The following is a 16,122-nucleotide window of genomic DNA, read 5'->3' as shown; positions in this document are numbered from 1 at the left end:
TTGGATGACACATTGGACCCCAATGGACCTCATAAATATATACAGAACATTCCACCCTAAAACAATAGAATAGTCATTCTTCTCAAGCGCACATGGAACTTTCTCCAGAATAGACCACATACGGGGTCACAAATCTGGTCTCCACCAATACCAAAAGATTCAGATTATTCCCTGAATATTCTCAGACCACAGTGCTTTGAAACTGAAACTCAATCACAAAAAAAAGTTTGGAAGAAATTCAAACACTTGGAAGCTAAAGACCATCCCGCTCAAGAATGTTTGGGTCAGCCAGGAAATCAAAGAACTTGAACAATTCGTGGAAACCAATGAGATGAAGACACATCAGTCCAAAACCTATGGAATATGGCAAAGGTGGTCCCATGGGGGAAATACATAGCCATCCAAGCCTCAAGCCTCACTCCAAAAAAAAAAAAAAAAAAAAAAAAAAAAAAATCCTGAATACACAAACTCTCTTTACACCTTAAAGAACTGGAGAATCAACAACAAATTAAGTCAGCCCCATGCACAAGAAGGGACATAATTAAGAGGGGAGGAGAGATCAGTGAGTTAGAAACCAGAGTACAGGAGAATGCATCAACAAAACTAGAAGCTAATTCTTTGAAAGAATTAATAAGATTGATAAACCACTGGCCAGACTAATCCAAAAGAAAAGAGAAAGGACCCAAATTAATGAAATTACGAATGAAAGGGGAGAGATCATGACTAACCCCAAGGGAACAGAAACAATAATTAGAAATTATTATCAACAACTGTATGCAATAAGTTAAGCAAACTGGAAGAAATGGATGCATTCCTGGAAACCTATAAACTTCCAAGACTGAAACGGGAAGAAACTGGCAACCTGAAAAGACCATTAACCAGTAATGAGATTGAAGCAGTGATTTAAAAACAAAAACAAAAAATCCTCCCAAAAAACAAGAGTCCAGGACCTGATGGATTCCCTGGGGGAATTCTATCAAACATTCAAAGAAGAAATAATACCTCTTCTCCTGAAGCTGTTTCAAAAAATGGAAACAGAAGGAAAACTTCCAGACTCTTTCTATGAAGCCAGCATTACCCTGATCCCCCAAACCAGGCAAACACCCCATCAAAAAGGATAATTTCAGACCAATTTCCCTGAGGAATATGGATGCCAAGATTCTCAACAAGATCCCAGCTAACAGGATCCAACAGTACATTAAAATGATTATCCACCATGACCAGATGGGGTTTATCCCTGGGATGCAAGTGTGGTTCAACTTTCACAAATAAATGTGATAGAACAAATCAATAAGAGAACAGAGAAGAACCATATGGTCCTCTCAATTGATGGAGAAAAAGCGTTTGACAAAATACAGCATGTTTTTCTGATTAAAACTCTTCAGAGTATAGGGATAGAGGGAACATTCCTCAACTTCATAAAATCTGTCTATGAAAAACCCACAACAAATATCATTCTCAGTGGGGAAGGCTATCAGCCTTCTCCCATTGAGATCAAGAACACGACAAGGATGCCCACTCTCGCCACTATAGTTCAATATAGCACTGGAAGTCATACAACAGCAATCAGACAACAAAAAGAAATAAAAGGTATTCAGATTGGCAAAGAAGTCGTCAAACTCTTTCTCTTCACAGATGACATGATACATTATGTGGAAAACCCAAGACTCCACCCCCAAATTACTAGAACTTATACAGCAATTCAGTAATGTGGCAGGATATAAAAACAATGCACAGAAATCCTTATACATTAACAATGAAACTGTAGAAAGGGAAATCAGAGAACCGATTCCATTTACATTAGCACCAAGAATCATGATACCTTGGAATAAACCTAACCAAAGAGGTAAAGGTTCTATACTAGAGAAACTACAGAACACTCGTGAAAGAAACTGAAGAAGACACATAAAGATGGAAAAGCATTCCATGCTCATGGATTGGAAGAATAAACATTGATAAAATGCCTATGCTGCCCAGTGCAATCTATACTTTCAACACCATCCTGATCAAAATGCCACCAGCATTTTTCAAAGTGCTGGAACAAACAATCCTAACATGTATGGAACCAGAAAAGACCCTCAATCGCCAAAGAAATGTTGAAAAAGAGAAACAAAACTAGGGGCATCACATTGCCTGATTTCCAGCTATATTACAAAGCTGTGATCACCAAGACAGGATGGTATTGGCACAAAAACAGACACACAGACCAACAGAACAGAGTAGAGAGCCCAGATTTGGACCCTCAATTCTATGGTCAAATAATCTTTGATAAAGCAAGAGAAAGTATCCTCTGTAAAAAAAAAAAAAAAAAAAGACAGTCTCCTCAATAAATGATGCTGGGAAAATTGGACAGCTATGTATAGAAAAATGAAATTCAACCACTCTTTTACACCACACACAAAGATAAACTCTAAATGGATGAAAGACCTCGTGAGACAGGAATCCGTCAAAATCCTAGAGAATAGGCAATAACCTCTTTGACATCAGCCACAGCAACCTCTTTCAAGATGCGTCTCCAAAGACAAGGGAAACAAAAGCAAAAATGAACTGTTGGGACTTCATCAAGATAAAAAGCTTTTGCACAGCAAAGGAAACAGTCAACAAAACAAAGAGACAACCCACAGAATGGGAGAAGATATTCGCAAATGGCACTACAAAGGGCTCATATCCAAGATCTATAAAGAACTTCTCAAACTCAACACCCCCAAAACAGATAATCAAGTCAAAAAATGAGAAGACATGAACAGACACTTCTCCAGTGAAGACATACAAATGGCTAACAGACACATGAAAAAATGTTCATTATCATTAGCCATCAGGGAAATTCAAATCAAAACCACATTGAGGGGGCACCTGGGTGGCTCAGTGGGTTAAGCCTCTGCCTTCGGCTCAGGTCATGATCCCAGGGTCCTGGGATGGAGCCCTGCATTGGGCTCTTTGCTCAGCAGGGAGCCTGCTTCCCCCTCTCTTTCTGCCTGTCTCTCTGCCTACTTGTGATCTCTGTCTGTCAAATAAAATCTTAAAAAAAAAAAAAACCCACATTGAGATACCCACTTATACCAGTTAGAACAGCCAAAATTAACAAGAAACAACAAATGTTGGAGAGGATGTGCAGAAAGGAGAACCCTCTTACACTGTTGGTGGGAATGTAAGTTGGTGCAGCCACTTTGGAAAACAGTGTGGAGATTCCTCATAAAGTTAAAACTAGAGCTACCCTGGGGCGCCTGGGTGGCTCAGTGGGTTAAAGCCTCTGCTTTCGGCTCAGGTCATGATCCTAGGGTCCTGGGATCGAGCCCCGCATCGGGCTCTCTGCTTGGTGGGGAGCCTGCTTCCTCCTCTCTCTCTGCCTGCCTCTCTGCCTACTGTGATCTCTCTCTGTCAAATAAATAAAATCTTAAAAAAAAAAAAAAAAAAAAAAAACTAGAGCTACCCTTGATCCAGCAATTGCACTGGGTATATACCCCAAAGACACAGATGCAGTGAGAAGAAGGGCCATCTGTACCCCAATATTCATAGTGGCAATGTCCATAATAGCCAAACCGTGGAAAGAGCCGAGGATGCCCTTCAACAGACAAATGGATAAAGATGATGTGGTCCATATACACAATGGAATATTACTCAGCCATCAGAAAGGATGTATACCCAGCTTTTGCATCAACATGGACGAAACTGAGGGAGATTATTCTAAGTGAAGTCAGTCAAGCAGAGAGAGTCAATTATCATATGGTTTCACTTACTTGTGGAACATTAGGAATAACATGGAGGACATTAGGAGAAGGAAAGGAAAAGTGAAGGGGGAAAATCAGAGGGGGAGACGAACCATGAGAGACTATAGACTCCAAGAAACAAACTGAGAGTTTTAGAGGGGAGGGAGTGGGGAAATGGGTGAACCTGGTGGCCAGTATTAAGGAGGGCACATAGTGCATGGAGTACTGGGTGCTGTATGTAAACAATGAATCATGGAACACTACATCAAAAACTAATGATGTATTTTATGGTGATTAACATATCACCATAAAATTTTTTTTTTTAAATCCTCACCAAAAAAAAAAAAAAAGAAAAAAGAAAGAAAGAAAAAAAATACAGTATTTGCTTCATTGTGCGGTCCTTGTTTCTTTGACAAAAATCAGTTAACTATATTTATATGGGTCTTTTTCTGGGCTCTTAGACAGCATCTACTGTCACACCAGACCATCAGTCATGATTTCTGCAGCTTTGTAAAAAATCTTGAATTTGGAGATCATCCATCTTTCAACTTTCCTCCTTTTCAATATAGTGTTGGCTATCTAGGTCTTTTTTCTCCCACATAAGTTTTATAATCACTTTGTTGGCATCCACAAAATAACTTGGTGGCATTTTGATTGGCATTTCATTAAATCTCTAAGTTGAAATAAGTAGAACCAACATCTTCACAACATTAAGTTTTTCTATCCATGAGTATGTAACATCCAAATCATTTATTTGGTTATAACTGTATTCATTTGAATTTTTTAGCATTTTATGTAGAAGATCTGGTACACATCTTATTACATTTGTACCTAACAATTTTCCTTTTTCTTTTTTTTCCATTGGGCTAATGTAAATGATATTGTGTTTTCCATTTCATATTACACTGTTCACTGATGGCATAGGGCAGGGTTGCATTTTGTATATTAAAACTTTGTCTTGCAAATTTGCTAAATTATGATTTTCATAAGTGCTTTTGTCAACTCTTTTGGATTTTCTACCCAATAAATAGCTCATATATGAAAAAATAAAATAATAAAGGAGAGTATTCTTCTCAAACTATTCCAAAAAATAATAGAGGAAGGAAGCTTCCAAATTCATTTATGAGTGCAAGATTACCCTGATACCAAAACCAGATAAAGACACCACAAAAAAAGGGGGGGGACTACCAGTATTTCTAATGAACATAGATGCAAAAACCCTCAATAAAATACAGTATTTGCTTCATTGTGCTGTCTTTGTTTCTTTGACAAAAATCAGTTAACTATATTTATATGGGTCTTTTTCTGGGCTCTTAGACAGCATCTATTATCATACCAGATCATCAGTCATGATTTCTGCTGCTTTGTAAAAAATCTATTAGCAAACCAAATCCAACAATACATTATAAAAATCATTCACAACAATGAAGTGGGATTTATTCCTGGGCTGCAAAGATGGTTCAGTATTTGCAAATCATTCAACATAATATATCCCATCAATAAGAGAAAGCACAAAAACCATGTTCATTTCAATAGATGGAAATAAAGCATTTAACAAAGAATGACATCCATTCATGATAAAAAACCTTGATCAATGCAGTTTTAGAGGGAACATACCTCAACATAATAAAAGCCATATATGAAAAACCCACAGCTAACATCATACTTAATGGTGAAAAACTGAAAGCTTTCCCCCTAAGATCAAAAATATGAATGATCATCCTCATCACTTTTATTCAACATGATACTGGAAGTCCTAGCCACCAGACAAGAAATAATAGGCACCCAAATTGGTAAGGAAGACGTAAAACTTGCACAACTTGAGGATGACATGAGGCTATATAAAGAAAACCCTAAAGACTCCACCAAAACAACAAAACAAAAAACAAAAAACTTATAGTACTGATAAATGAATGCAGTATGGTCACAGGATATAAAATCAATATACAGAAATCCATTGCATTTCTACACGCTAATAACAAAGTAGCAGAAACAGAAATTAAGAAAACAATCCCATTTACAATTGCCTAAAAATTAATAAAACCAAGGAATAAACTAAACCAAGGAGGTAAAACACCTGTTCTTCGAAAACCATAAAACACTAATGAAAGAAACTGGAGATGATGCAAAAAAATGGGAAGATATTCCATGCTCATTGTTCAGAAGAACATTTATTGTTAAAATGTCCATACTACCCAAAAGAATTTACAGATTTAATGCAATCCCTACAAAAACACCAATAGCCTACTACAAAGCTGTAATAATCAGAACAGCACGGTAGGGGTGCCTGGATGGCTCAGGTCATGATCCCAAGGTCCTGGGATCGAGCCCCACATCGGGCTCTCTACTCAGCAGGGAGCCTGCTTCCTCCTCTCTCTCTACCTGCCTCTCCACCTACTTGTGATATCTCTCTCTCTCTCTCTGTCAAATAAATAAATAAATAAGTAGCACTGTACTGGCACAAAAGGCAGACACATAGATCTGAACAGCAGAAAAGAACACACAAAAATAAACCCTTGACTGATGGTCAATTAATCTTCGACAAAGCAGGAAATAACATCCAATGGGAAAAAGTCTCTTCAACAAACGGTGCTGGGAAGACAACAGCTACATATGAAAGAATGAAACAGGACGACTTCTTCCACCATACACAAAAAAATAAATTCAAAATGGATTAAGAACCTAAATACGAGACCTGAAACCAAAAAAAATCCTGTTAAAAGAGCACAGGCAGTAATTTCTCTGACATCAGCAATAGCAACATTTTTCTAGATCCCGTCTCCTAAGGCAAAGGAAACAAAAGCAGAAATAAACTATTAGGACTATATAAAAATAAAAAGCTCTGCACAGCAAAGAAAACAACCAACAAACTTAAAAGACAATCCACTGCATGGAAATATATATTGGCAAGGGACATAGGCAATGAAGGGTTAGTAGGTAAAATATATAACTTATACAACACTACCAAAAACCTCTCAAATAATCCAATTACGAATAGAAGACAAGACCAGACATTTCTCCAAAGAAGACAACACATGAAAAGATGCTCAACATCACGGATCATCAGGGAAATGCAAATCAAAACCACAATGAGAGACGCCTGGGTGGCTCAGTGGGTTAAGCCTCTGCGTTCAGCTCGGGTCATGACCTCAGGGTCCTGGGATCAAGCCTCACATCTGGCTCCCCGCTGAGGAGGGAGCCTGCTTCCCCCTTTCTCTCTGCCTGCCTACTTCTGATCTCTCTTTTTCTGTGTGTCAAGTAAATAAATAAAATATTAAAAACAAAAACAACAACAGCAAAATACCACCTCACACCTGTCAGAATGGCTAACACAAAAAATACAGGAAACAACAAGTGTTGAGGAGGATATGGAGAAAAAGGGAACCCTCTTGTACTGTTAGTGGGAACGCAAACTGGTGCAGCCACTGTGGGAAACAATATGGAGATCCCTCAAAGAAATAAAATGAAAACAGAACAGATGATGCAGTAATTTCACTATTGGGTATTTACCCAAAGAATATGAAAACAATAATTTAAACAGATATATGTACACCTATGTTTACTGCAGCATTACTTACAAAAGCAAAAATGTGGAAGCAACCTAATTATCCAATGACAGATGAATAGATGAATAAAGAAGATGTGACACACACACACATGGAATTACTCAACCATAAAGAAGAATGAAATATTGTCATTTACAACATGAATGGATCTAAAGGGTATACCGCTAAGTGAAATAAGCCAGTCAGAAAAAGACTTATACCGTAGGATTTCACTTGTATGTGGAATTTAAGAAACAAACAAACAAATGAAAAAAGAGACCAAAAGGCAAACTCTTAACTATAGAGAACAAACTGATGATTACCAGAGAAGCGGATAGGGAGATAGGTTAAACAGGTGAAGAGGATTAACAATACATTTATCCTGATAAGCACTGAATAACACTGAGAATTGCTGAACCACTATATATACACCTGAAACTAGTATAACACTGATTTTAATTGTATTGAAATTTTAAAAAGAGAAAGGCCCTCAAAATGGATTAAACACCTAAATGTGAAACTTGAAGCCATAAAATTCCTATGCTGTACATATTTTCATATTCTTTATGCTGTACTATACTGAAAACAGAGTCAGTAATTTCTTTTGACATCAGCTGTCAGTATTTTCCTAAATATGCCTCCTCAGGGAGGCCTGGGTGGCTCAGTCGATTAAGCATCTGCCTTTGGCACAGGTCATGATCCCAGGATCCTGGGATCAAGTCCCACCTTGGGCTCTTTGCTCAGCAGTGACCCTTCTTCTCCCTCTGCCTACCACTCTTCCCTGGTTGTGTGCACACGCACATGCTCTCTCTCACTCTCTTTCTCTAACAAAATCTTAAAATAAATAAATATGCCTCCTCAGGCAAGAAAAACAAAAGCAATAACAAACTATTTGGACCACATTAAAATAAAAAGCTTCTGCACAGTAAAGGAAACCATCAACAAAACAAAAAGATAACTTTTACTGAATGGGGAGAAGAAATTTGCAAATGATATATCCAATAAGTGGCTAATATCCAAAATACATAAAGAACTTATACAACTCAACACCAAAAAACATTTAACTGGAAGAGGACCTGAACTGACCTTATTCCAAAGAATACAGATGGCCAACAGACACATGAAAAGATGCTCAACATCACTCATCAGGGAAATGCATATTAAAACTACAATGAAATATCACCTCACACCATTCAGAATGGCTAGTATTAAAAAGACAAGAAATAACAAGGGTTGTCAAGGATATGATGAAAAATGAAACTTCACACACTGTTGGTGGGGATATAAGTAGATACACTGGTACAACCACTGTGTAAAACAGTATGGAGTTTTCTAGAAAACTTAAAAATAAACCTACCATGTGATCCAGTAATTTATGACTGGGTATTTACACAAAGAAGATGAAAACACTAATTCAAAAAGATACATGCATCCCTATGTTTATTACAGCTTTATCTACAATAGCCAAGACATGGAAGTAACTTGAGTGTCCATCAATAGATGAATGGATGAAGAACAAACAAAACAAACAAACCAAAACACAAAAAACAGACTCATAAACAGAACAAAATGGTGGTTGCCAGAAGGGAGGTGGTGGGGATATGGGCAAAAGAGAAAAAGGGGATTAAGAGGTACAAACTTCCAGTTATAAAATGAGTAAGTCACAGAGCTGAAAAGTACAGCATAAGGAATAGTCAGTAATACTGTAATAACATTGTATAATGATAGATAATAACAACGCTTATCATGGTGAGCATGAGTAATGCATTGAGTTGTTGAGTGAATATGTTGTACACAAAGTAATAAAACTGTTAGCTACACTTTAGTAAATTTTTATAAAACTCCTTATTTATAAGAGTTGCATATTGAAGTATTCACAGTTAAAATGATATCTGGGATTTGTGCAAAATACTTCATCAGAGAAAACCAAAAAGGAAGAAGAAGAGCAGAATGGCGACAACTGCTGAAGCCAATGAGGGGTGCAGAGATGCTCTTTCAATATTCTTGCTACCTTTGGCTGTTTGTAAAATTTCCATAATAAATTTTAAATTTATAAAAAAATAAAAAAATAAAAAAAAATAAAAATAAATAAATAAATTTTAAATTTAATAATTCCATCTCCCTTCACACTCCAAAAAAATAAGGAAAGTAGATGAAACTTTAAAAGGCTGGGAATATGTGGACTGCAAACATGGGGTGGCCTGATTCCTGTTAATGTCCACAGGGGCGGAGAACCAGGATCAGAAGAAAATGAATGAATGTTTTTAATCAGCATTAGAGGTATGAGACAGTCTTTAAAAATAGAGCACCTCAGGCCGCCTGGGTGGCTCAGTGGGTTAAGCCGCTGCCTTCAGCTCAGGTCATGATGTCAGGGTCCTAGGATCGAGTCCCGCATCGGGCTCTCTGCTCAGCAGGGAGCCTGCTTCCCTCTCTCTCTGCCTGCCTCTCCATCTACTTGTGTTCTGTCAAATAAATAAAAATAAAAATAAAATCTTTAAAAATAGAGCACCTCTTTTTAAACGTTAACTTTGGAAGTGAAGAACAGCTACCTCCAAGGTAAAAGTTATTTAATCCTCTACTGCCCCATTTACCGTTCTACACAATGAAAATTCTCCCACCTAATGTGCAGGATGGCTGAGGAAATAAAAATGCGGCCAATACAAGACTACTGTTCTCAAAACAGCATGTCTCCCCGTCTCTGTTTTGCTAGCACAGCCAAGGCCCTGAGCATACAGCAGAGGGAATGTATGGAGATGCTGAAAAGCTCCTGAATGAAGGCAGAGACTCGTGCCCCAGGAATGCGTCAAGCGCAGGCCAGGCTGCTTGGGAACCCGCCTGCAGCACTGAGCCCCGCGGGGAATATCACACACACGGCAAAGGTGGCCCCACAAGAACACAAGTTAGTGGCACCCGCTGAGATGGACCGCCAGGCCCTCAGGAATTCTCCCCTCCCTAACAGGCAATTAATTACTCCCGATGCGGTGGGGAGCGCGGATCGCTCCTGGGCCCGCCTGGCCACACCCGACGCGGTCCCCACGACAGGAGGCTCTCCCCGCCCGGAGAGAGGCTAAACTGCCAAGCCCGCGCGGGGTCCGCTTTCCAGAAGCCTCAGCAGCAGGCAGGGAAGGGACGGACGGGCTCGGGGAGAGAGGGGGCGGGTTTTAGCGCAGACCGCTCTGCATTCCCGCTAATCCCCGTGTACTGATCCGCTACGTGCGCATGGGGCTCCGCGAAAACACACAGGAACGTTATCAATCACCTGGCGTGTGTCAGACACACGTTTTAACTCTTTGCACACTCACAGCAGCTCCGGGCGGTTCCGGCCTTGCTCAGGAGGAGTCGGTGAAAGAGGCCGCCCTGGATTTGAACTCTCCCCACGGGACAGCTGGGGGCTCCAATGGCCAGCCTGGCACAGCCCCTGGACGGAGGCACCGCCCAAAGAGGCGCACGCTCGGGGCTGCAGACTGACGGAGCAAGGGCAGGGCTCTCGAGCCGCTGATCCGAGCGATGAACCCACGGGCTTCACAGCGACTTCTGCGTCTCCCACGTCCCGTAATCCCGGGGGCGAGCCGCACCAGGGCTGCGGGAAAGTGCCGTGGCCCGCGGACCCCGTCCACTTGCGCCGCCCCAGCCTGCCCGAGGGGCCGCAGACAACAGCGGGGCGCAGCCCGCCACCCGCGGCCCGGACCCCGCGGGACCCTTCCGGCGCCCTCAGGGGTCCGGGGCCGAGGCCGCTGACGCGAGTCTCTTGCCCCCGCTGCCGCCAACACCGAGGCAAAGCTGGGCGTGCGCCCCAGGCCGATCTTCCCCGCCAAGACCTGGGCGCAGGGGGCCAAAGGCCACGGGCATCACCGCGGTGGGCTGCGCCGCCCCACGCGCCCGCCGCCCGCGCGCCCCTCCGGGACAGGACCCGGACTCAGACCCGCGCACTGCGCGCGCCCGAGCTCCCGCCCGCAGCCGCCCCCAGGGGGCCGCCCGCCCTCCCGCGGCGCTCCGCACCTCGCGCGGCTGACTCGCTTACCGCCAGCGCTTCAGGACGGCCGCCACGGGCCAGCGACGCCGGCCGGCACGCGACGGCCCTACCCAGACTGCCCCGCGGCGCGGGCCCGCGGGACCCACAGTGCCCCGGGCGAAGAGCTCCGATCCGCACAGTGCCTCGGCGCACGGCGCGCCTGCGCTGACGCCTCACGACGCGCCTGGGCCGCGGGCGACCCCGTGTGGCAGCCGCCCGCGGCACTCCCTGCGCGCCTCAATTCCAGGCACTGTTTGAGGCTTTTGCGGAAATTGGGAAGAATCGGGCAGTAAAATCAAACAGACTTTCCCGTACAAGAGAAGGGTGGCTCGGTGAGCAGAGCATCCTTTTAATTTATAGGGCCCTTGTGTTTCTTGTTTAATAATAAAGAAATGCCGACCTGGATGTGTGATTGTCCTCCATCCTGCAGATTGAGCCGTGTTTACCCTTAAATCACTGCAAACTGAACGAACTTCCTAAAAAATAAACAATGCCAAACGTACTGGCATTGTTCTTTTTAAGAAGATACTGAAGTTCATAAAAAAAAATAATTAGAGGAAAAACTTGTTAACTTTCAAAATAAAACTGCCAGGGGGCACTTGGGCGGCTCAGTTAGGGGTGGGACTCTGGAGTTCGGCTCAGGTCTGGATCTCAGCCCGAGAGTTCGAGAGAGCGCGGGGCTGCAGGCTGCGGGCGGAGCCTCCTAGTCATCACACCACACCACATCACATCACATCACACCACATCACACCACACCACATCACATCACACCACATCACACCACATCACATCACATCACACCACATCACACCACACCACATCACATCACACCACATCACACCACATCACATCACATCACACCACATCACATCACACCACACCACATCACATCACATCACACCACATCACACCACACCACATCACATCACACCACATCACACCACATCACATCACATCACACCACATCACATCACACCACATCACATCACACCACATCACACCACAACACATCACATCACACCACATCACATCACACCACATCACATCACACCACATCACACCACACCACATCACATCACACCACATCACATCAAACCACATCACATCACATCACATCACACCACATCACATCACACCACATCACATCACATCACACCACATCACATCACACCACATCACATCACACCACATCACACCACATCACATCACATCACACCACATCACATCACACCACATCACATCACACCACATCACACCACACCACATCACACCACATCACATCAAACCACACCACATCACATCACATCACACCACATCACATCACACCATACCACATCACATCACACCACATCACACCACACCACATCACATCACACCACATCACATCACATCACATCACATCACACCACACCACATCACATCACATCACACCACATCACATCACACCACATCACATCACATCACATCACACCACATCACATCACACCACATCACACCACATCACATCACATCACACCACATCACATCACATCACATCACACCACATCACACCACATCACATCACATCACACCACACCACATCACATCACATCACACCACATCACACCACACCACATCACACCACATCACATCACACCACATCACATCACACCACATCACATCACATCACATCACACCACATCACATCACACCACATCACACCACATCACATCACATCACACCACATCACATCACATCACATCACACCACATCACATCACATCACATCACACCATACCACATCACATCACACCACATCACACCACACCACATCACATCACACCACATCACATCACATCACACCACATCACATCACACCACTCACATCACACCACATCACATCACACCACATCACATCACACCACATCACATCACACCACATCACACCACATCACATCACATCACACCACATCACATCACATCACATCACATCACACCACATCACACCACATCACATCACATCACATCACATCACACCACACCACATCACATCACACCACATCACATCACACCACATCACACCACATCACACCACATCACACCACATCACATCACATCACATCACACCACACCACATCACATCACATCACATCACACCACATCACATCACACCACATCACATCACACCACATCACACCACATCACATCACATCACACCACATCACATCACACCACATCACATCACACCACATCACACCACATCACATCACATCACACCACATCACATCACATCACATCACATCACATCACATCACACCACATCACATCACACCATACCACATCACATCACACCACATCACACCACACCACATCACATCACACCACATCACATCACATCACACCACATCACATCACACCATACCACATCACATCACACCACATCACACCACACCACATCACATCACACCACACCACATCACATCACACCACATCACATCACACCACATCACATCACACCACATCACATCACACCACATCACACCACACCACACCACATCACATCACACCACATCACACCACATCACATCACATCACACCACATCACATCACACCACATCACATCACACCACATCACATCACATCACATCACACCACATCACACCACATCACATCACATCACACCACATCACATCACATCACATCACACCACACCACATCACATCACATCACATCACACCACATCACACCACATCACACCACATCACATCACATCACATCACACCACATCACACCACATCACACCACATCACATCACACCATACCACATCACATCACACCACATCACACCACACCACATCACATCACACCACATCACATCACATCACACCACATCACATCACATCACACCACATCACATCACACCACATCACATCACACCACATCACACCACATAACATCACACCACATCACATCACACCACATCACACCACATCACATCACACCACATCACATCACACCACATCACACCACATCACATCACATCACACCACATCACACCACACCACACCACATCACATCACACCACATCACACCACATCACATCACATCACACCACATCACATCACACCACATCACATCACACCACATCACACCACATCACATCACATCACATCACACCACATCACATCACACCACATCACATCACACCACATCACACCACATCACATCACATCACATCACACCACATCACACCACATCACATCACATCACACCACATCACATCACATCACATCACACCACACCACATCACATCACATCACATCACACCACATCACACCACATCACATCACACCATACCACATCACATCACACCACATCACACCACACCACATCACATCACACCACATCACATCACATCACACCACATCACATCACATCACACCACATCACACCACACCACATCACACCACACCACATCACACCACATCACATCACACCACACCACATCACATCACATCACACCACATCACATCACACCACACCACATCACATCACATCACATCACACCACACCACATCACATCACATCACATCACACCACATCACATCACACCACACCACATCACATCACACCACATCACACCACACCACACCACATCACATCACACCACATCACACCACATCACATCACACCACATCACACCACATCACATCACATCACATCACATCACATCACATCACATCACATCACATCACACCACACCACATCACACCACACCACATCACATCACATCTCACCACATCACATCACACCACACTACATCACATCACATCACATCACACCACACCACATCACATCACATCACATCACACCACATCACATCACACCACACCACATCACATCACACCACATCACACCACACCACACCACATCACATCACACCACATCACATCACACCACATCACATCACACCACATCACACCACATCACATCACATCACACCACATCACATCACATCACACCACATCACATCACATCACACCACATCACATCACATCACATCACACCACACCACATCACATCACACCACACCACATCACATCATACCACATCACACCACACCACATCACATCACACCACATCACATCACATCACACCACACCACATCACACCACATCACACCACATCACATCACACCACATCACATCACACCACATCACACCACATCACATCACATCACACCACATCACATCACACCACATCACACCACACCACATCACACCACATCACATCAAACCACACCACATCACATCACATCACACCACATCACATCACACCACACCACATCACATCACATCACACCACATCACACCATACCACATCACATCACACCACATCACACCACACCACATCACATCACACCACATCACATCACATCACACCACATCACATCACATCATACCACATCACATCACACCACATCACATCACATCACACCACATCACATCACACCACATCACATCACACCACATCACACCACATCACATCACATCACACCACATCACATCACATCACATCACACCACATCACATCACACCACATCACATCACACCACATCACATCACACCACATCACACCACATCACATCACATCACACCACATCACATCACATCACATCACACCACACCACATCACATCACATCACACCACATCACATCACACCATACCACATCACATCACACCACATCACACCACATCACATCACATCACACCACATCACATCACATCACACCACATCACACCACATCACATCACATCACACCACATCACATCACACCACATCACACCACACCACACCACACCACATCACACCACATCAC

General features: G+C 43.3%; 1 protein-coding gene across 6 annotated transcripts in view; it reads right to left on the bottom strand.

The window, feature by feature from the left end:
- The window catches only part of ZNF169 (zinc finger protein 169), a 63,331-nt gene extending 51,934 nt beyond the window's left edge, over positions 1–11,397 (bottom strand). For 2 of the 6 annotated variants that reach the window (XM_059141178.1, XM_059141183.1), the window contains exon 1: positions 11,252–11,355. The gene's annotated coding sequence lies outside the window, so the exon portion shown is untranslated. Of the gene's footprint in view, positions 1–10,554; positions 11,135–11,251 lie in introns of those variants that run through there. The other 4 variants (XM_059141186.1, XM_059141179.1, XM_059141185.1 and 1 more) reach the window with 4 other exon arrangements.
- Positions 11,398–16,122: the final 4,725 nt, after the last annotated feature.

Source organism: Mustela lutreola, chromosome 12, assembly GCF_030435805.1.
Source record: "Mustela lutreola isolate mMusLut2 chromosome 12, mMusLut2.pri, whole genome shotgun sequence".
Taxonomy (NCBI): Eukaryota; Metazoa; Chordata; class Mammalia; order Carnivora; family Mustelidae; genus Mustela; species Mustela lutreola.
This window is presented reverse-complemented; position numbering and strand designations above follow the sequence as displayed.